The following is a 23557-nucleotide window of genomic DNA, read 5'->3' as shown; positions in this document are numbered from 1 at the left end:
TAAATACAGGCCAAATTTCCTATAAAAACATGCCCGCGCAAAATCGCGATTTTCCGAAAAAAGAGCCCCGAACCCGATTCTGAGAAAACCCACTGGGGACACTCCTAGTGACCTGACAGACGCACCCTAGAAGTTTCAGAGCCCTCGGGCAACGTTTTGTGGAGTTATGGCCAGTTTAATGAGGGGCTAAATACAGGCCAAATTTCTTATGAAAACATGCCTGCGCAAAATTGCGATTTTCCGAAAAAAAGGACCCCGAACCGGATTCTGAGAAAACCCACTGGGGACGCTCCTAGTGACCTGACGGACGCACCCTAGAAGTTTCAGAGCCCTCGGGCAACGTTTGTGGAGTTACGGCCAGTTTAATGAGGGGCTAAATACAGGCAAAATTTCCTATGAAAACATGCCCGCGCAAAATTGCGATTTTCCGAAAAAAAGGACCCCGAACCCGATTCTGAGAACACCCACTGGGGACGCTCCTAGTGACCTGACGGACGCACCCTAGAAGTTTCAGAGCCCTCGGGCTACGTTTTGTGGAGTTATGGCAAGTTTAATGAGGGGCTAAATACAGGCCAAATTTCCTATAAAAACATCCCCGCGCAAAATCGGGTTTTTTCGAAAAAAGAGCCCCGAACCCGATTCTGAGAAAACCCACTGGGGACGCTCCTAGTGACCTGACGGTACACCCTAGAAGTTTCAGAGCCCTCGGGCTACGTTTTGTGGAGTTATGGCAAGTTTAATGAGGGGCTAAATACAGGCCAAATTTCCTATGAAAACATGCCCGCGCAAAATTGCGATTTTTCCGAAAAAAGGACCCCGAACCAGATTCTGAGAAAACCCACTGGGGACGCTCCTAGTGACCTGACGGACGCACCCTAGAAGTTTCAGAGCCCTCGGGCTACGTTTTGTGGAGTTACGGCCAGTTTAATGAGGGGCTAAATACAGGCAAAATTTCCTATGAAAACATGCCCGCGCACAGAATCGCGATTTTCCGAAAAAAGAGCCCCGAACCCGATTCTGAGAAAACCCACTGGGGACACTCCTAGTGACCTGACGGACGCACCCTAGAAGTTTCAGAGCCCTCGGGCTACGTTTTGTGGAGTTACGGCCAGTTTAATGAGGGGCTAAATACAGGCCAAATTTCCTATGAAAACATGCCCATGCAAAATTGCGATTTTCCGAAAAAAAAGGACCCCGAACCTGATTCTGAGAACACCCACTGGGGACGCTCCTGGTGACCTGACGGACGCACCCTAGAAGTTTCAGAGCCCTCGGGCTACGTTTTGTGGAGTTATGGCAAGTTTAATGAGGGGCTAAATACAGGCCAAATTTCCTATAAAAACATGCCAGCGCAAAATCGCGATTTTCCGAAAAAAGAGCCCCGAACCCGATTCTGAGAAAACCCACTGGGGACACTCCTAGTGACCTGACTGACGCACCCTAGAAGTTTCAGAGCCCTCGGGCAACGTTTTGTGGAGTTATGGCCAGTTTAATGAGGGGCTAAATACAGGCCAAATTTCCTATGAAAACATGCCCGCGCAAAATCGCGATTTTTCCGAAAAAAGTAACCCGAACCCGATTCTGAGAAAACCCACTGGGGACGCTCCTAGTGACCTGACGGACGCACCCTAGAAGTTTCAGAGCCCTCGGGCTACGTTTTGTGGAGTTACGGCCAGTTTAATGAGGGGCTAAATACAGGCAAAATTTCTTATGAAAACATGCCCGCGCAAAATTGCGATTTTCCGAAAAAAAGGACCCCGAACCGGATTCTGAGAAAACCCACTGGGGACGCTCCTAGTGACCTGACGGACGCACCCTAGAAGTTTCAGAGCCCTCGGGCAACGTTTTGTGGAGTTACGGCCAGTTTAATGAGGGGCTAAATACAGGCAAAATTTCCTATGAAAACATGCCCGCGCAAAATTGCAATTTTCCGAAAAAAAGGACCCCGAACCGGATTCTGAGAAAACCCACTGGGGACGCTCCTAGTGACCTGACGGACGCACCCTAGAAGTTTCAGAGCCCTCGGGCAACGTTTTGTGGAGTTATGGCAAGTTTAATGAGGGGCTAAATACAGGCCAAATTTCCTATAAAAACATGCCCGCGCAAAATCGCGATTTTCCGAAAAAAGTACCCCGAACCCGATTCTGAGAAAACCCACTGGGGACGCTCCTAGTGACCTGACGGACGCACCCTAGAAGTTTCAGAGCCCTCAGGCTACGTTTTGTGGAGTTATGGCAAGTTTAATGAGGGGCTTAATACAGGCCAAATTTCCTATGAAAACATGCCCGCGCAAAATCGCGATTTTCAGAAAAAAAGGACCCCAAACCGGATTCTGAGAAAACCCACTGGGGACGCTCCTAGTGACCTGACGGACGCACCCTAGAAGTTTCAGAGCCCTCAGGCTACGTTTTGTGGAGTTACGGCCAGTTTAATGAGGGGCTAAATACAGGCAAAATTTCCTATGAAATCATGCCCGCGCAAAATCGCGATTTTTCCGAATAAAGTACCCCGAACCCGATTCTGAGAAAACCCACTGGGGACGCTCCTAGTGACCTGACGGACGCACCCTAGAAGTTTCAGAGCCCTCGGGCTACGTTTTGTGGAGTTACGGCCAGTTTAATGAGGGGCTAAATACAGGCAAAATTTCCTATGAAAACATGCCCGCGCAAAATTGCGATTTTCCGAAAAAAAGTACCGCAAACCCGATTCTGAGAAAACCCACTGGGGACGCTCCTAGTGACCTGACGGACGCACCCTAGAAGTTTCAGAGCCCTCGGGCTACGTTTTGTGGAGTTACGGCCAGTTTAATGAGGGGCTAAATACAGGCAAAATTTCCTATGAAAACATGCCCGCGCAAAATTGCGATTTTCCGAAAAAAAGGACCCCGAACCCGATTCTGAGAAAACCCACTGGGGACACTCCTAGTGACCTGACGGACGCACCCTAGAAGTTTCAGAGCCCTCGGGCTACGTTTTGTGGAGTTACGGCCAGTTTAATGAGGGGCTAAATACAGGCAAAATTTCCTATGAAAACATGCCCGCGCAAAATTGCGATTTTCCGAAAAAAGAGCCCCGAACCCGATTCTGAGAAAACCCACTGGGGACGCTCCTAGTGACCTGACAGACGCACCCTAGAAGTTTCAGAGCCCTCGGGCTACATTTTGTGGAGTTATGGCAAGTTTAATGAGGGGCTAAATACAGGCCAAATTTCCTATGAAAACATGCCCGCGCAAAATCGCGATTTTCCGAAAAAAGTACCCCGAACCCGATTCTGAGAAAACCCACTGGGGACGCTCCTAGTGACCTGACGGACGCACCCCAGAAGTTTCAGAGCCCTCGGGCTACGTTTTGTGGAGTTACGGCCAGTTTAATGAAGGGCTAAATACAGGCAAAATTTCCTATGAAAACATGCCCGCGCAAAATCGCGATTTTCCGAAAAAAGTACCCCGAACCCGATTCTGAGAAAACCAACTGGGGACGCTCCTAGTGACCTGACGGACGCACCCTAGAAGTTTCAGAGCCCTCGGGCTACGTTTTGTGGAGTTACGGCCAGTTTAATGAGGGGCCAAATACAGGCAAAATTTCCTATGAAAACATGCCCGCGCAAAATCGCGATTTTCCGAAAAAAAGGACCCCGAACCGGATTCTGAGAAAACCCACTGGGGACGCTCCTAGTGACCTGACAGACGCACCCTAGAAGTTTCAGAGCCCTCGGGCTACGTTTTGTGGAGTTACGGCCAGTTTAATGAGGGGCTAAATACAGGCAAAATTTCCTATGAAAACATGCCTGCGCAATATTGCGATTTTCTGAAAAAAGAGCCCCGAACCCGATTCTGAGAAAACCCACTGGGGACGCTCCTAGTGACCTGACGGACGCACCCTAGAAGTTTCAGAGCCCTCGGGCTACGTTTTGTGTAGTTACGGCCAGTTTAATGAGGGGCTAAATACAGGCAAAATTTCTTATGAAAACATGCCTGCGCAAAATTGCGATTTTCCGAAAAAAAGGACCCCGAACCGGATTCTGAGAAAACCCACTGGGGACGCTCCTAGTGACCTGACGGACGCACCCTAGAAGTTTCAGAGCCCTCGGGCAACGTTTTGTGTAGTTACGGCCAGTTTAATGAGGGGCTAAATACAGGCAAAATTTCTTATGAAAACATGCCTGCGCAAAATTGCGATTTTCCGAAAAAAAGGACCCCGAACCCGATTCTGAGAACACCCACTGGGGACGCTCCTAGTGACCTGACGGACGCACCCTAGAAGTTTCAGAGCCCTCGGGCTACGTTTTGTGGAGTTATGGCAAGTTTAATGAGGGGCTAAATACAGGCCAAATTTCCTATGAAAACATGCCCGCGCAAAATCGCGATTTTTCGAAAAAAAGGACCCCGAACCGGATTCTGAGAAAACCGACTGGGGACGCTCCTAGTGACCTGACAGACGCACCCTAGAAGTTTCAGAGCCCTCGTGCTACGTTTTGTGGAGTTATGGCAAGTTTAATGAGGGGCTAAATACAGGCCAAATTTCCTATGAAAACATGCCCGCGCAAAATTGCGATTTTCCAAAAAAAGAGCCCCGAACCCGATTCTGAGAAAACCCACTGGGGACGCTTCTAGTGACCTGACGGCGGACCCTAGGAGTTTCAGAGCCCTCGGGCTATGTTTTGTGGAGTTATGGCAAGTTTAATGAGGGGCTAAATACAGGCAAAATTTCCTATGAAAACATGCCTGCGCAATATTGCGATTTTCTGAAAAAAGAGCCCCGAACCCGATTCTGAGAAAACCCACTGGGGACGCTCCTAGTGACCTGACAGACGCACCCTAGAAGTTTCAGAGCCCTCGGGCTACGTTTTGTGGAGTTACAGCCAGTTTAATGAGGGGCTAAATGCAGGCAAAATTTCCTATGAAAACATGCCCGCGCAGAATCGCGATTTTCCGAAAAAAGAGCCCCGAACCCGATTCTGAGAAAACCCACTGGGGACACTCCTAGTGACCTGACTGACGCACCCTAGAAGTTTCAGAGCCCTCGGGCTACGTTTTGTGGAGTTACGGCCAGTTTAATGAGGGGCTAAATACAGGCAAAATTTCCTATGAAAACATGCCTGCGCAATATTGCGATTTTCTGAAAAAAGAGCCCCGAACCCGATTCTGAGAAAACCCACTGGGGACGCTCCTAGTGACCTGACGGACGCACCCTAGAAGTTTCAGAGCCCTCGGGCTACGTTTTGTGGAGTTACGGCCAGTTTAATGAGGGGCTAAATACAGGCAAAATTTCTTATGAAAACATGCCTGCGCAAAATTGCGATTTTCCGAAAAAAAGGACCCCGAACCGGATTCTGAGAAAACCCACTGGGGACGCTCCTAGTGACCTGACGGACGCACCCTAGAAGTTTCAGAGCCCTCGGGCTACGTTTTGTGGAGTTACGGCCAGTTTAATGAGGGGCTAAATACAGGCAAAATTTCCTATGAAAACATGCCCGCGCAAAATTGCGATTTTCCGAAAAAAAGGACCCCGAACCCGATTCTGAGAACACCCACTGGGGACGCTCCTAGTGACCTGACGGACGCACCCTAGAAGTTTCAGAGCCCTCGGGCAACGTTTTGTGGAGTTATGGCAAGTTTAATGAGGGGCTAAATACAGGCCAAATTTCCTATAAAAACATGCCCGCGCAAAATCGGGTTTTTTCGAAAAAAGTACCCCGAACCCGATTCCGAGAAAACCCACTGGGGACGCTCCTAGTGACCTGACGGTACACCCTAGAAGTTTCAGAGCCCTCGGGCAAGGTTTTGTGGAGTTATGGCAAGTTTAATGAGGGGCTAAATACAGGCCAAATTTCCTATGAAAACATGCCCGCGCAAAATCGCGATTTTTCCGAAAAAAGTACCCCGAACCCGATTCTGAGAAAACCGACTGGGGACGCTCCTAGTGACCTGACGGACGCACCCTAGAAGTTTCAGAGCCCTCGGGCTACGTTTTGTGGAGTTACGGCCAGTTTAATGAGGGGCTAAATACAGGCAAAATTTCCTATGAGAACATGCCCGCGCACAGAATCGCGATTATTCGAAAAAAGAGCCCCGAACCCGATTCTGAGAACACCCACTGGGGACGCTCCTGGTGACCTGACGGACGCACCCTAGAAGTTTCAGAGCCCTCGGGCTACGTTTTGTGGAGTTACGGCCAGTTTAATGAGGGGCTAAATACAGGCCAAATTTCCTATGAAAACATGCCCGCGCAAAATTGCGATTTTCCGAAAAAAAGGACCCCGAACCCGATTCTGAGAACACCCACTGGGGACGCTCCTGGTGACCTGACGGACGCACCCTAGAAGTTTCAGAGCCCTCGGGCTACGTTATGTGGAGTTATGGCAAGTTTAATGAGGGGCTTAATACAGGCCAAATTTCCTATAAAAACATGCCCGCGCAAAATCGCGATTTTTCCGAAAAAAGTACCCCGAACCCGATTCTGAGAAAACCCACTGGGGACGCTCCTAGTGACCTGACGGACGCACCCTAGAAGTTTCATAGCCCTCGGGCTACGTTTTGTGGAGTTACGGCCAGTTTAATGAGGGGCTAAATACAGGCAAAATTTCTTATGAAAACATGCCCGCGCAAAATTGCGATTTTCCGAAAAAAAGGACCCCGAACCGGATTCTGAGAAAACCCACTGGGGACGCTCCTAGTGACCTGACGGACGCACCCTAGAAGTTTCAGAGCCCTCGGGCAACGTTTTGTGGAGTTATGGCAAGTTTAATGAGGGGCTAAATACAGGCCAAATTTCCTATAAAAACATGCCCGCGCAAAATCGCGATTTTCCGAAAAAAGGACCCCGAACCCGATTCTGAGAACACCCACTGGGGACGCTCCTAGTGACCTGACGGACGCACCCTAGAAGTTTCAGAGCCCTCGGGCTACGTTTTGTGGAGTTATGGCAAGTTTAATGAGGGGCTTAATACAGGCCAAATTTCCTATGAAAACATGCCCGCGCAAAATCGCGATTTTCCGAAAAAAAGGACCCCAAACCGGATTCTGAGAAAACCCACTGGGGACGCTCCTAGTGACCTGACGGACGCACCCTAGAAGTTTCAGAGCCCTCAGGCTACGTTTTGTGGAGTTATGGCAAGTTTAATGAGGGGCTAAATACAGGCAAAATTTCCTATGAAAACATGCCCGCGCAAAATCGCGATTTCCCGAAAAAAGAGCCCCGAACCCGATTCTGAGAAAACCCACTGGGGGATGCTCCTAGTGACCTGACGGACGCACCCTAGAAGTTTCAGAGCCCTCGGGCTACGTTTTGTGGAGTTACGGCCAGTTTAATGAGGGGCTAAATACAGGCAAAATTTCCTATGAAATCATGCCCGCGCAAAATCGCGATTTTTCCGAAAAAAAGGACCCCGAACCCGATTCTGAGAAAACCCACTGGGGACGCTCCTAGTGACCTGACGGACGCACCCTAGAAGTTTCAGAGCCCTCGGGCTACGTTTTGTGGAGTTATGGCAAGTTTAATGAGGGGCTAAATACAGGCAAAATTTCTTATGAAAACATGCCCGCGCAAAATCGCGATTTTCCGAAAAAAAGGACCCCGAACCAGATTCTGAGAAAACCCACTGGGGACGCTCCTAGTGACCTGACGGACGCACCCTAGAAGTTTCAGAGCCCTCGGGCAACGTTTTGTGGAGTTACGGCCAGTTTAATGAGGGGCTAAATACAGGCAAAATTTCCTATGAAAACATGCCCGCGCAAAATTGCGATTTTCCGAAAAAAAGGACCCCGGACCGGATTCTGAGAAAACCCACTGGGGACGCTCCTAGTGACCTGACGGACGCACCCTAGAAGTTTCAGAGCCCTCGGGCAAAGTTTTGTGGAGTTATGGCAAGTTTAATGAGGGGCTAAATACAGGCCAAATTTCCTATAAAAACATGCCCGCACAAAATCGCGATTTTCCGAAAAAAGTACCCCGAACCCGATTCTGAGAAAACCCACTGGGGACGCTCCTAGTGACCTGACGGACGCACCCTAGAAGTTTCAGAGCCCTCGGGCAAGGTTTTGTGGAGTTATGGCAAGTTTAATGAGGGGCTAAATACAGGCCAAATTTCCTATGAAAACATGCCCGCGCAAAATCGCGATTTTTCCGAAAAAAGTACCCCGAACCCGATTCTGAGAAAACCGACTGGGGACGCTCCTAGTGACCTGACGGACGCACCCTAGAAGTTTCAGAGCCCTCGGGCTACGTTTTGTGGAGTTACGGCCAGTTTAATGAGGGGCTAAATACAGGCAAAATTTCCTATGAAAACATGCCCGCGCACAGAATCGCGATTATTCGAAAAAAGAGCCCCGAACCCGATTCTGAGAACACCCACTGGGGACGCTCCTGGTGACCTGACGGACGCACCCTAGAAGTTTCAGAGCCCTCGGGCTACGTTTTGTGGAGTTACGGCCAGTTTAATGAGGGGCTAAATACAGGCCAAATTTCCTATGAAAACATGCCCGCGCAAAATTGCGATTTTCCGAAAAAAAGGACCCCGAACCCGATTCTGAGAACACCCACTGGGGACGCTCCTGGTGACCTGACGGACGCACCCTAGAAGTTTCAGAGCCCTCGGGCTACGTTATGTGGAGTTATGGCAAGTTTAATGAGGGGCTTAATACAGGCCAAATTTCCTATAAAAACATGCCTGCGCAAAATCGCGATTTTTCCAAAAAAAGTACCCCGAACCCGATTCTGAGAAAACCCACTGGGGACGCTCCTAGTGACCTGACGGACGCACCCTAGAAGTTTCATAGCCCTCGGGCTACGTTTTGTGGAGTTACGGCCAGTTTAATGAGGGGCTAAATACAGGCAAAATTTCTTATGAAAACATGCCCGCGCAAAATTGCGATTTTCCGAAAAAAAGGACCCCGAACCGGATTCTGAGAAAACCCACTGGGGACGCTCCTAGTGACCTGACGGACGCACCCTAGAAGTTTCAGAGCCCTCGGGCAACGTTTTGTGGAGTTATGGCAAGTTTAATGAGGGGCTAAATACAGGCCAAATTTCCTATAAAAACATGCCCGCGCAAAATCGCGATTTTCCGAAAAAAGGACCCCGAACCCGATTCTGAGAACACCCACTGGGGACGCTCCTAGTGACCTGACGGACGCACCCTAGAAGTTTCAGAGCCCTCGGGCTACGTTTTGTGGAGTTATGGCAAGTTTAATGAGGGGCTTAATACAGGCCAAATTTCCTATGAAAACATGCCCGCGCAAAATCGCGATTTTCCGAAAAAAAGGACCCCAAACCGGATTCTGAGAAAACCCACTGGGGACGCTCCTAGTGACCTGACGGACGCACCCTAGAAGTTTCAGAGCCCTCAGGCTACGTTTTGTGGAGTTATGGCAAGTTTAATGAGGGGCTAAATACAGGCAAAATTTCCTATGAAAACATGCCCGCGCAAAATCGGGATTTCCCGAAAAAAGAGCCCCGAACCCGATTCTGAGAAAACCCACTGGGGGATGCTCCTAGTGACCTGACGGACGCACCCTAGAAGTTTCAGAGCCCTCGGGCTACGTTTTGTGGAGTTACGGCCAGTTTAATGAGGGGCTAAATACAGGCAAAATTTCCTATGAAATCATGCCCGCGCAAAATCGCGATTTTTCCGAAAAAAGTACCCCGAACCCGATTCTGAGAAAACCCACTGGGGACGCTCCTAGTGACCTGACGGACGCACCCTAGAAGTTTCAGAGCCCTCGGGCTACGTTTTGTGGAGTTATGGCAAGTTTAATGAGGGGCTAAATACAGGCAAAATTTCTTATGAAAACATGCCCGCGCAAAATCGCGATTTTCCGAAAAAAAGGACCCCGAACCAGATTCTGAGAAAACCCACTGGGGACGCTCCTAGTGACCTGACGGACGCACCCTAGAAGTTTCAGAGCCCTCGGGCTACGTTTTGTGGAGTTACGGCCAGTTTAATGAGGGGCTAAATACAGGCAAAATTTCCTATGAAAACATGCCCGCGCAAAATTGCGATTTTCCGAAAAAAAGGACCCCGGACCGGATTCTGAGAAAACCCACTGGGGACGCTCCTAGTGACCTGACGGACGCACCCTAGAAGTTTCAGAGCCCTCGGGCAAAGTTTTGTGGAGTTATGGCAAGTTTAATGAGGGGCTAAATACAGGCCAAATTTCCTATAAAAACATGCCCGCACAAAATCGCGATTTTCCGAAAAAAGTACCCCGAACCCGATTCTGAGAAAACCCACTGGGGACGCTCCTAGTGACCTGACGGACGCACCCTAGAAGTTTCAGAGCCCTCGGGCTACGTTTTGTGGAGTTATGGCAAGTTTAATGAGGGGCTTAATACAGGCCAAATTTCCTATGAAAACATGCCCGCGCAAAATCGCGATTTTCCGAAAAAAAGGACCCCAAACCGGATTCTGAGAAAACCCACTGGGGACGCTCCTAGTGACCTGACGGACGCACCCTAGAAGTTTCAGAGCCCTCAGGCTACGTTTTGTGGAGTTATGGCAAGTTTAATGAGGGGCTAAATACAGGCAAAATTTCCTATGAAAACATGCCCGCGCAAAATCGGGATTTTCCGAAAAAAGAGCCCCGAACCCGATTCTGAGAAAACCCACTGGGGACACTCCTAGTGACCTGACTGACGCACCCTAGAAGTTTCAGAGCCCTCGGGCTACGTTTTGTGGAGTTACGGCCAGTTTAATGAGGGGCTAAATACAGGCAAAATTTCCTATGAAAACATGCCTGCGCAATATTGCGATTTTCTGAAAAAAGAGCCCCGAACCCGATTCTGAGAAAACCCACTGGGGACGCTCCTAGTGACCTGACGGACGCACCCTAGAAGTTTCAGAGCCCTCGGGCTACGTTTTGTGGAGTTACGGCAAGTTTAATGAGGGGCTAAATACAAGCCAAATTTCCTATGAAAACATGCCCGCGCAAAATCGCGATTTTCCGAAAAAAGTACCCCGAACCCGATTCTGAGAAAACCCACTGGGGACGCTCCTAGTGACCTGACGGACGCACCCTAGAAGTTTCAGAGCCCTCGGGCTTCGTTTTGTGGAGTTACGGCCAGTTTAATGAGGGGCTAAATACAGGCCAAATTTCCTATGAAAACATGCCCGCGCAATATTGCGATTTTCCGAAAAAAGTACCCCGAACCCAATTCTGAGAACACCCACTGGGGACGCTCCTAGTGACCTGACGGACGCACCCTAGAAGTTTCAGAGCCCTCGGGCAACGTTTTGTGGAGTTACTGCCAGTTTAATGAGGGGCTTAATACAGGCAAAATTTCCTATGAAAACATGCCCGCGCAAAATCGCGATTTTCCGAAAAAAGAGCCCCGAACCCGATTCTGAGAAAACCCACTGGGGATGCTCCTAGTGACCTGACGGACGCACCCTAGAAGTTTCAGAGCCCTCGGGCTACGTTTTGTGGAGTTATGGCAAGTTTAATGAGGGGCTAAATACAGGCCAAATTTCCTATGAAAACATGCCCGCGCAAAATTGCGATTTTCCGAAAAAAGTACCACGAACCCGATTCTGAGAAAACCCACTGGGGACGTTCCTAGTGACCTGACGGACGCACCCTAGAAGTTTCAGAGCCCTCCGGCTACGTTTTGTGGAGTTATGGCAAGTTTAATGAGGGGCTAAATACAGGCCAAATTTCCTATGAAAACATGCCCGCGCAAAATTGCGATTTTCCGAAAAAAGTACCCCGAACCCGATTCTGAGAAAACCCACTGGGGACGCTACTAGTGACCTGACGGACGCACCCTAGAAGTTTCAGAGCCCTCGGGCTACGTTTTGTGGAGTTACGGCCAGTTTAATGAGGGACTAAATACAGGCAAAATTTCCTATAAAAACATACCCGCGCAAAATTGCGATTTTCCGAAAAAAGAGCCACTAGCCCGATTCTGAGAAAACCCACTGGGGATGCTCCTAGTGACCTGACGGACGCACCCTAGAAGTTTCAGAGCCCTCGGGCTACGTTTTGTGGAGTAACAGCCAGTTTAATGAGGGGCTAAATACAGGCCAAATTTCCTTTGAAAACATGCCCGCGCAAAATCGCGATTTTCCGAAAAAAGTACCCCGAACCCGATTCTGAGAAAACCCACTGGGGACGCTCCTAGTGACCTGACGGACGCACCCTAGAAGTTTCAGAGCCCTCGGGCTACATTTTGTGGAGTTACGGCCAGTTTAATGAGGGACTAAATACAGGCAAAATTTCCTATAAAAACATACCCGCGCAAAATTGCGATTTTCCGAAATAAGAGCCACTAGCCCGATTCTGAGAAAACCCACTGGGGATGCTCCTAGTGACCTGACGGACGCACCCTAGAAGTTTCAGAGCCCTTTGGGCTACGTTTTGTGGAGTAACAGCCAGTTTAATGAGGGGCTAAATACAGGCCAAATTTCCTTTGAAAACATGCCTGCGCAATATTGCGATTTTCTGAAAAAAGAGCCCCGAACCCGATTCTGAGAAAACCCACTGGGGACGCTCCTAGTGACCTGACGGACGCACCCTAGAAGTTTCAGAGCCCTCGGGCTACGTTTTGTGGAGTTACGGCCAGTTTAATGAGGGGCTAAATACAGGCAAAATTTCCTATGAAAACATGCCCGCGCACAGAATCGCGATTATTCGAAAAAAGAGCCCCGAACCCGATTCTGAGAACACCCACTGGGGACGCTCCTGGTGACCTGACGGACGCACCCTAGAAGTTTCAGAGCCCTCGGGCTACGTTTTGTGGAGTTACGGCCAGTTTAATGAGGGGCTAAATACAGGCCAAATTTCCTATGAAAACATGCCCGCGCAAAATTGCGATTTTCCGAAAAAAAGGACCCCGAACCCGATTCTGAGAACACCCACTGGGGACGCTCCTGGTGACCTGACGGACGCACCCTAGAAGTTTCAGAGCCCTCGGGCTACGTTATGTGGAGTTATGGCAAGTTTAATGAGGGGCTTAATACAGGCCAAATTTCCTATAAAAACATGCCCGCGCAAAATCGCGATTTTCCGAAAAAAGAGCCCCGAACCCGATTCTGAGAAAACCCACTGGGGACGCTCCTGGTGACCTGACGGACGCACCCTAGAAGTTTCAGAGCCCTCGGGCTACGTTTTGTGGAGTTACGGCCAGTTTAATGAGGGGCTAAATACAGGCCAAATTTCCTATGAAAATATGCCCGCGCAAAATTGCGATTTTCCGAAAAAAAGGACCCCGAACCCGATTCTGAGAACACCCACTGGGGACGCTCCTGGTGACCTGACGGACGCACCCTAGAAGTTTCAGAGCCCTCGGGCTACGTTTTGTGGAGTTATGGCAAGTTTAATGAGGGGCTAAATACAAGCCAAATTTCTTATGAAAACATGCCCGCGCAAAATTGCGATTTTCTGAAAAAAAGGACCCCGAACCGGATTCTGAGAAAACCCACTGGGGACGCTCCTAGTGACCTGACGGACGCACCCAAGAAGTTTCAGAGACCTCGGGCAACGTTTTGTGGAGTTACGGCCAGTTTAATGAGGGGCTAAATACAGGCAAAATTTCCTATAAAAACATGCCCGCGCAAAATTGCGATTTTCCGAAAAAAAGGACCCCGAACCGGATTCTGAGAAAACCCACTGGGGACGCTCCTAGTGACCTGACGGACGCACCCTAGAAGTTTCAGAGCCCTCGGGCAACGTTTTGTGGAGTTATGGCAAGTTTAATGAGGGGCTAAATACAGGCCAAATTTCCTATAAAAACATGCCCGCACAAAATCGCGATTTTCCGAATAAAGTACCCCGGACCGGATTCTGAGAAAACCCACTGGGGACGCTCCTAGTGACCTGACGGACGCACCCTAGAAGTTTTAGAGCCCTCGGGCTACGTTTTGTGGAGTTATGGCAAGTTTAATGAGGGGCTTAATACAGGCCAAATTTCCTATGAAAACATGCCCGCGCAAAATCGCGATTTTCCGAAAAAAAGGACCCCAAACCGGATTCTGAGAAAACCCACTGGGGACGCTCCTAGTGACCTGACGGACGCACCCTAGAAGTTTCAGAGCCCTCAGGCTACGTTTTGTGGAGTTATGGCAAGTTTAATGAGGGGCTAAATACAGGCAAAATTTCCTATGAAAACATGCCCGCGCAAAATCGCGATTTTCCGAAAAAAAGGACCCCAAACCGGATTCTGAGAAAACCCACTGGGGACGCTCCTAGTGACCTGACGGACGCACCCTAGAAGTTTCAGAGCCCTCGGGCTACGTTTTGTGGAGTTACGGCCAGTTTAATGAGGGGCTAAATACAGGCAAAATTTCCTATGAAAACATGCCCGCGCACAGAATCGCGATTATTCGAAAAAAGAGCCCCGAACCCGATTCTGAGAACACCCACTGGGGACGCTCCTGGTGACCTGACGGACGCACCCTAGAAGTTTCAGAGCCCTCGGGCTACGTTTTGTGGAGTTACGGCCAGTTTAATGAGGGGCTAAATACAGGCCAAATTTCCTATGAAAACATGCCCGCGCAAAATTGCGATTTTCCGAAAAAAAGGACCCCGAACCCGATTCTGAGAACACCCACTGGGGACGCTCCTGGTGACCTGACGGACGCACCCTAGAAGTTTCAGAGCCCTCGGGCTACGTTATGTGGAGTTATGGCAAGTTTAATGAGGGGCTTAATACAGGCCAAATTTCCTATAAAAACATGCCCGCGCAAAATCGCGATTTTTCCAAAAAAAGTACCCCGAACCCGATTCTGAGAAAACCCACTGGGGACGCTCCTAGTGACCTGACGGACGCACCCTAGAAGTTTCATAGCCCTCGGGCTACGTTTTGTGGAGTTACGGCCAGTTTAATGAGGGGCTAAATACAGGCAAAATTTCTTATGAAAACATGCCCGCGCAAAATTGCGATTTTCCGAAAAAAAGGACCCCGAACCGGATTCTGAGAAAACCCACTGGGGACGCTCCTAGTGACCTGACGGACGCACCCTAGAAGTTTCAGAGCCCTCGGGCAACGTTTTGTGGAGTTATGGCAAGTTTAATGAGGGGCTAAATACAGGCCAAATTTCCTATAAAAACATGCCCGCGCAAAATCGCGATTTTCCGAAAAAAGGACCCCGAACCCGATTCTGAGAACACCCACTGGGGACGCTCCTAGTGACCTGACGGACGCACCCTAGAAGTTTCAGAGCCCTCGGGCTACGTTTTGTGGAGTTATGGCAAGTTTAATGAGGGGCTTAATACAGGCCAAATTTCCTATGAAAACATGCCCGCGCAAAATCGCGATTTTCCGAAAAAAAGGACCCCAAACCGGATTCTGAGAAAACCCACTGGGGACGCTCCTAGTGACCTGACGGACGCACCCTAGAAGTTTCAGAGCCCTCAGGCTACGTTTTGTGGAGTTATGGCAAGTTTAATGAGGGGCTAAATACAGGCAAAATTTCCTATGAAAACATGCCCGCGCAAAATCGGGATTTCCCGAAAAAAGAGCCCCGAACCCGATTCTGAGAAAACCCACTGGGGGATGCTCCTAGTGACCTGACGGACGCACCCTAGAAGTTTCAGAGCCCTCGGGCTACGTTTTGTGGAGTTACGGCCAGTTTAATGAGGGGCTAAATACAGGCAAAATTTCCTATGAAATCATGCCCGCGCAAAATCGCGATTTTTCCGAAAAAAGTACCCCGAACCCGATTCTGAGAAAACCCACTGGGGACGCTCCTAGTGACCTGACGGACGCACCCTAGAAGTTTCAGAGCCCTCGGGCTACGTTTTGTGGAGTTATGGCAAGTTTAATGAGGGGCTAAATACAGGCAAAATTTCTTATGAAAACATGCCCGCGCAAAATCGCGATTTTCCGAAAAAAAGGACCCCGAACCAGATTCTGAGAAAACCCACTGGGGACGCTCCTAGTGACCTGACGGACGCACCCTAGAAGTTTCAGAGCCCTCGGGCTACGTTTTGTGGAGTTACGGCCAGTTTAATGAGGGGCTAAATACAGGCAAAATTTCCTATGAAAACATGCCCGCGCAAAATTGCGATTTTCCGAAAAAAAGGACCCCGGACCGGATTCTGAGAAAACCCACTGGGGACGCTCCTAGTGACCTGACGGACGCACCCTAGAAGTTTCAGAGCCCTCGGGCAAAGTTTTGTGGAGTTATGGCAAGTTTAATGAGGGGCTAAATACAGGCCAAATTTCCTATAAAAACATGCCCGCACAAAATCGCGATTTTCCGAAAAAAGTACCCCGAACCCGATTCTGAGAAAACCCACTGGGGACGCTCCTAGTGACCTGACGGACGCACCCTAGAAGTTTCAGAGCCCTCGGGCTACGTTTTGTGGAGTTATGGCAAGTTTAATGAGGGGCTTAATACAGGCCAAATTTCCTATGAAAACATGCCCGCGCAAAATCGCGATTTTCCGAAAAAAAGGACCCCAAACCGGATTCTGAGAAAACCCACTGGGGACGCTCCTAGTGACCTGACGGACGCACCCTAGAAGTTTCAGAGCCCTCAGGCTACGTTTTGTGGAGTTATGGCAAGTTTAATGAGGGGCTAAATACAGGCAAAATTTCCTATGAAAACATGCCCGCGCAAAATCGGGATTTTCCGAAAAAAGAGCCCCGAACCCGATTCTGAGAAAACCCACTGGGGACACTCCTAGTGACCTGACTGACGCACCCTAGAAGTTTCAGAGCCCTCGGGCTACGTTTTGTGGAGTTATGGCAAGTTTAATGAGGGGCTAAATACAGGCAAAATTTCCTATGAAAACATGCCTGCGCAATATTGCGATTTTCTGAAAAAAGAGCCCCGAACCCGATTCTGAGAAAACCCACTGGGGACGCTCCTAGTGACCTGACGGACGCACCCTAGAAGTTTCAGAGCCCTCGGGCTACGTTTTGTGGAGTTACGGCAAGTTTAATGAGGGGCTAAATACAAGCCAAATTTCCTATGAAAACATGCCCGCGCAAAATCGCGATTTTCCGAAAAAAGTACCCCGAACCCGATTCTGAGAAAACCCACTGGGGACGCTCCTAGTGACCTGACGGACGCACCCTAGAAGTTTCAGAGCCCTCGGGCTTCGTTTTGTGGAGTTACGGCCAGTTTAATGAGGGGCTAAATACAGGCCAAATTTCCTATGAAAACATGCCCGCGCAATATTGCGATTTTCCGAAAAAAGTACCCCGAACCCAATTCTGAGAACACCCACTGGGGACGCTCCTAGTGACCTGACGGACGCACCCTAGAAGTTTCAGAGCCCTCGGGCAACGTTTTGTGGAGTTACTGCCAGTTTAATGAGGGGCTTAATACAGGCAAAATTTCCTATGAAAACATGCCCGCGCAAAATCGCGATTTTCCGAAAAAAGAGCCCCGAACCCGATTCTGAGAAAACCCACTGGGGATGCTCCTAGTGACCTGACGGACGCACCCTAGAAGTTTCAGAGCCCTCGGGCTACGTTTTGTGGAGTTATGGCAAGTTTAATGAGGGGCTAAATACAGGCCAAATTTCCTATGAAAACATGCCCGCGCAAAATTGCGATTTTCCGAAAAAAGTACCACGAACCCGATTCTGAGAAAACCCACTGGGGACGTTCCTAGTGACCTGACGGACGCACCCTAGAAGTTTCAGAGCCCTCCGGCTACGTTTTGTGGAGTTATGGCAAGTTTAATGAGGGGCTAAATACAGGCCAAATTTCCTATGAAAACATGCCCGCGCAAAATTGCGATTTTCCGAAAAAAGTACCCCGAACCCGATTCTGAGAAAACCCACTGGGGACGCTACTAGTGACCTGACGGACGCACCCTAGAAGTTTCAGAGCCCTCGGGCTACGTTTTGTGGAGTTACGGCCAGTTTAATGAGGGACTAAATACAGGCAAAATTTCCTATAAAAACATACCCGCGCAAAATTGCGATTTTCCGAAAAAAGAGCCACTAGCCCGATTCTGAGAAAACCCACTGGGGATGCTCCTAGTGACCTGACGGACGCACCCTAGAAGTTTCAGAGCCCTCGGGCTACGTTTTGTGGAGTAACAGCCAGTTTAATGAGGGGCTAAATACAGGCCAAATTTCCTTTGAAAACATGCCCGCGCAAAATCGCGATTTTCCGAAAAAAGTACCCCGAACCCGATTCTGAGAAAACCCACTGGGGACGCTCCTAGTGACCTGACGGACGCACCCTAGAAGTTTCAGAGCCCTCGGGCTACATTTTGTGGAGTTACGGCCAGTTTAATGAGGGACTAAATACAGGCAAAATTTCCTATAAAAACATACCCGCGCAAAATTGCGATTTTCCGAAATAAGAGCCACTAGCCCGATTCTGAGAAAACCCACTGGGGATGCTCCTAGTGACCTGACGGACGCACCCTAGAAGTTTCAGAGCCCTTTGGGCTACGTTTTGTGGAGTAACAGCCAGTTTAATGAGGGGCTAAATACAGGCCAAATTTCCTTTGAAAACATGCCTGCGCAATATTGCGATTTTCTGAAAAAAGAGCCCCGAACCCGATTCTGAGAAAACCCACTGGGGACGCTCCTAGTGACCTGACGGACGCACCCTAGAAGTTTCAGAGCCCTCGGGCTACGTTTTGTGGAGTTACGGCCAGTTTAATGAGGGGCTAAATACAGGCAAAATTTCCTATGAAAACATGCCCGCGCACAGAATCGCGATTATTCGAAAAAAGAGCCCCGAACCCGATTCTGAGAACACCCACTGGGGACGCTCCTGGTGACCTGACGGACGCACCCTAGAAGTTTCAGAGCCCTCGGGCTACGTTTTGTGGAGTTACGGCCAGTTTAATGAGGGGCTAAATACAGGCCAAATTTCCTATGAAAACATGCCCGCGCAAAATTGCGATTTTCCGAAAAAAAGGACCCCGAACCCGATTCTGAGAACACCCACTGGGGACGCTCCTGGTGACCTGACGGACGCACCCTAGAAGTTTCAGAGCCCTCGGGCTACGTTATGTGGAGTTATGGCAAGTTTAATGAGGGGCTTAATACAGGCCAAATTTCCTATAAAAACATGCCCGCGCAAAATCGCGATTTTCCGAAAAAAGAGCCCCGAACCCGATTCTGAGAAAACCCACTGGGGACGCTCCTGGTGACCTGACGGACGCACCCTAGAAGTTTCAGAGCCCTCGGGCTACGTTTTGTGGAGTTACGGCCAGTTTAATGAGGGGCTAAATACAGGCCAAATTTCCTATGAAAATATGCCCGCGCAAAATTGCGATTTTCCGAAAAAAAGGACCCCGAACCCGATTCTGAGAACACCCACTGGGGACGCTCCTGGTGACCTGACGGACGCACCCTAGAAGTTTCAGAGCCCTCGGGCTACGTTTTGTGGAGTTATGGCAAGTTTAATGAGGGGCTAAATACAAGCCAAATTTCTTATGAAAACATGCCCGCGCAAAATTGCGATTTTCTGAAAAAAAGGACCCCGAACCGGATTCTGAGAAAACCCACTGGGGACGCTCCTAGTGACCTGACGGACGCACCCAAGAAGTTTCAGAGACCTCGGGCAACGTTTTGTGGAGTTACGGCCAGTTTAATGAGGGGCTAAATACAGGCAAAATTTCCTATAAAAACATGCCCGCGCAAAATTGCGATTTTCCGAAAAAAAGGACCCCGAACCGGATTCTGAGAAAACCCACTGGGGACGCTCCTAGTGACCTGACGGACGCACCCTAGAAGTTTCAGAGCCCTCGGGCAACGTTTTGTGGAGTTATGGCAAGTTTAATGAGGGGCTAAATACAGGCCAAATTTCCTATAAAAACATGCCCGCACAAAATCGCGATTTTCCGAATAAAGTACCCCGGACCGGATTCTGAGAAAACCCACTGGGGACGCTCCTAGTGACCTGACGGACGCACCCTAGAAGTTTTAGAGCCCTCGGGCTACGTTTTGTGGAGTTATGGCAAGTTTAATGAGGGGCTTAATACAGGCCAAATTTCCTATGAAAACATGCCCGCGCAAAATCGCGATTTTCCGAAAAAAAGGACCCCAAACCGGATTCTGAGAAAACCCACTGGGGACGCTCCTAGTGACCTGACGGACGCACCCTAGAAGTTTCAGAGCCCTCAGGCTACGTTTTGTGGAGTTATGGCAAGTTTAATGAGGGGCTAAATACAGGCAAAATTTCCTATGAAAACATGCCCGCGCAAAATCGCGATTTTCCGAAAAAAAGGACCCCAAACCGGATTCTGAGAAAACCCACTGGGGACGCTCCTAGTGACCTGACGGACGCACCCTAGAAGTTTCAGAGCCCTCAGGCTACGTTTTGTGGAGTTATGGCAAGTTTAATGAGGGGCTAAATACAGGCAAAATTTCCTATGAAAACATGCCTGCGCAATATTGCGATTTTCTGAAAAAAGAGCCCCGAACCCGATTCTGAGAAAACCCACTGGGGACGCTCCTAGTGACCTGACGGACGCACCCTAGAAGTTTCAGAGCCCTCGGGCTACGTTTTGTGGAGTTACGGCAAGTTTAATGAGGGGCTAAATACAAGCCAAATTTCCTATGAAAACATGCCCGCGCAAAATCGCGATTTTCCGAAAAAAGTACCCCGAACCCGATTCTGAGAAAACCCACTGGGGACGCTCCTAGTGACCTGACGGACGCACCCTAGAAGTTTCAGAGCCCTCGGGCTTCGTTTTGTGGAGTTACGGCCAGTTTAATGAGGGGCTAAATACAGGCCAAATTTCCTATGAAAACATGCCCGCGCAATATTGCGATTTTCCGAAAAAAGTACCCCGAACCCAATTCTGAGAACACCCACTGGGGACGCTCCTAGTGACCTGACGGACGCACCCTAGAAGTTTCAGAGCCCTCGGGCAACGTTTTGTGGAGTTACTGCCAGTTTAATGAGGGGCTTAATACAGGCAAAATTTCCTATGAAAACATGCCCACGCAAAATCGCGATTTTCCGAAAAAAGAGCCCCGAACCCGATTCTGAGAAAACCCACTGGGGATGCTCCTAGTGACCTGACGGACGCACCCTAGAAGTTTCAGAGCCCTCGGGCTACGTTTTGTGGAGTTATGGCAAGTTTAATGAGGGGCTAAATACAGGCCAAATTTCCTATGAAAACATGCCCGCGCAAAATCGCGATTTTCCGAAAAAAGTACCACGAACCCGATTCTGAGAAAACCCACTGGGGACGTTCCTAGTGACCTGACGGACGCACCCTAGAAGTTTCAGAGCCCTCCGGCTACGTTTTGTGGAGTTATGGCAAGTTTAATGAGGGGCTAAATACAGGCCAAATTTCCTATGAAAACATGCCCGCGCAAAATCGCGATTTTCCGAAAAAAGTACCCCGAACCCGATTCTGAGAAAACCCACTGGGGACGCTCCTAGTGACCTGACGGACGCACCCTAGAAGTTTCAGAGCCCTCGGGCTACGTTTTGTGGAGTTACGGCCAGTTTAATGAGGGACTAAATACAGGCAAAATTTCCTATAAAAACATACCCGCGCAAAATTGCGATTTTCCGAAAAAAGAGCCACTAGCCCGATTCTGAGAAAACCCACTGGGGATGCTCCTAGTGACCTGACGGACGCACCCTAGAAGTTTCAGAGCCCTCGGGCTACGTTTTGTGGAGTAACAGCCAGTTTAATGAGGGGCTAAATACAGGCCAAATTTCCTTTGAAAACATGCCCGCGCAAAATCGCGATTTTCCGAAAAAAGTACCCCGAACCCGATTCTGAGAAAACCCACTGGGGACGCTCCTAGTGACCTGACGGACGCACCCTAGAAGTTTCAGAGCCCTCGGGCTACATTTTGTGGAGTTACGGCCAGTTTAATGAGGGACTAAATACAGGCAAAATTTCCTATAAAAACATACCCGCGCAAAATTGCGATTTTCCGAAATAAGAGCCACTAGCCCGATTCTGAGAAAACCCACTGGGGATGCTCCTAGTGACCTGACGGACGCACCCTAGAAGTTTCAGAGCCCTCGGGCTACGTTTTGTGGAGTAACAGCCAGTTTAATGAGGGGCTAAATACAGGCCAAATTTCCTTTGAAAACATGCCCGCGCAAAATCGCGATTTTCCGAAAAAAGAGCCCCGAACCCGATTCTGAGAAAACCCACTGGGGACGCTCCTAGTGACCTGACGGACGCACCCTAGAAGTTTCAGAGACCTCGGGCTACGTTTTGTGGAGTTACGGCCAGTTTAATGAGGGGCTAAATACAGGCAAAATTTCCTATGAAAACATGCCCGCGCAATATTGCGATTTTCCGAAAAAAGAGCCCCGAACCCGATTCTGAGAAAACCCACTGGGGACGCTCCTAGTGACCTGACGGACGCACCCTAGAAGTTTCAGAGCCCTCGGGCTACGTTTTGTGGAGTTATGGCAAGTTTAATGAGGGGCTAAATACAGGCCAAATTTCCTATGAAAACATGCCCGCGCAATATTGCGATTTTCCGAAAAAAGAGCCCCGAACCCGATTCTGAGAAAACCCACTGGGGACGCTCCTAGTGACCTGACGGACGCACCCTAGAAGTTTCAGACCCTCGGGCTACGTTTTGTGGAGTTAAGGCCAGTTTAATGAGGGGCTAATTACAGGCCAAATTTCCAATGAAAACATGCCCGCGCAAAATCGTGAATTTCCGAAAAAAGTACCCCGAACCCGATTCTGAGAAAACCCACTGGGGACGCTCCTAGTGACCTGACGGACGCACCCTAGAAGTTTCAGAGCCCTCGGGCTACGTTTTGTGGAGTTATGGCAAGTTTAATGAGGGGCTAAATACAGGCAAAATTTCCTATGAAAACATGCCCGCGCACAATCGCGATTTTCCGAAAAAAGTACCCCGAACCCGATTCTGAGAAAACCCACTGGGGACGTTCCTAGTGACCTGATGGACGCACCCTAGAAGTTTCAGAGCCCTCGGGCTACGTTTTGTGGAGTTACGGCCAGTTTAATGAGGGACTAAATACAGGCAAAATTTCCTATGAAAACATACCCGCGCAAAATTGCGATTTTCCGAAAAAAGAGCCACTAACCCGATTCTGAGAAAACCCACTGGGGATGCTCCTAGTGACCTGACGGACGCACCCTAGAAGTTTCAGAGCCCTCGGGCTACATTTTGTGGAGTAACAGCCAGTTTAATGAGGGGCTAAATACAAGCCAAATTTCCTTTGAAAACATGCCCGCGCAAAATTGCGATTTTCCTAAAAAAAGAGCCCCGAACCCGATTCTGAGAAAACCCACTGGGGACGTTCCTAGTGACCTGATGGACGCACCCTAGAAGTTTCAGAGCCCTCGGGCTACGTTTTGTGGAGTTATGGCAAGTTTAATGAGGGGCTAAATACAGGCCAAATTTCCTATGAAAACATGCCCGCACAAAATTGCGATTTTCCGAAAAAAGTACCCGGAACCCGATTCTGAGAAAACCCACTGGGGACGCTCCTAGTGACCTGACGGACGCACCCTAGAAGTTTCAGAGCCCTCGGGCTACGTTTTGTGGAGTTACGGCCAGTTTAATGAGGGGCTAAATACAAGCCAAATTTCCTTTGAAAACATGCCCGCGCAAAATTGCGATTTTCCGAAAAAAGTACCCCGAACCCGATTCTGCGAAAACCCACTGGGGACGCTCCTAGTGACC

Source organism: Halichoeres trimaculatus, unplaced genomic scaffold (assembly GCF_033239565.1).
Source record: "Halichoeres trimaculatus isolate MK-OKI-2021-1 unplaced genomic scaffold, fHalTri1.1 fHalTri1_scaffold_5, whole genome shotgun sequence".
Taxonomy (NCBI): Eukaryota; Metazoa; Chordata; class Actinopteri; order Labriformes; family Labridae; genus Halichoeres; species Halichoeres trimaculatus.
This window is presented reverse-complemented; position numbering follows the sequence as displayed.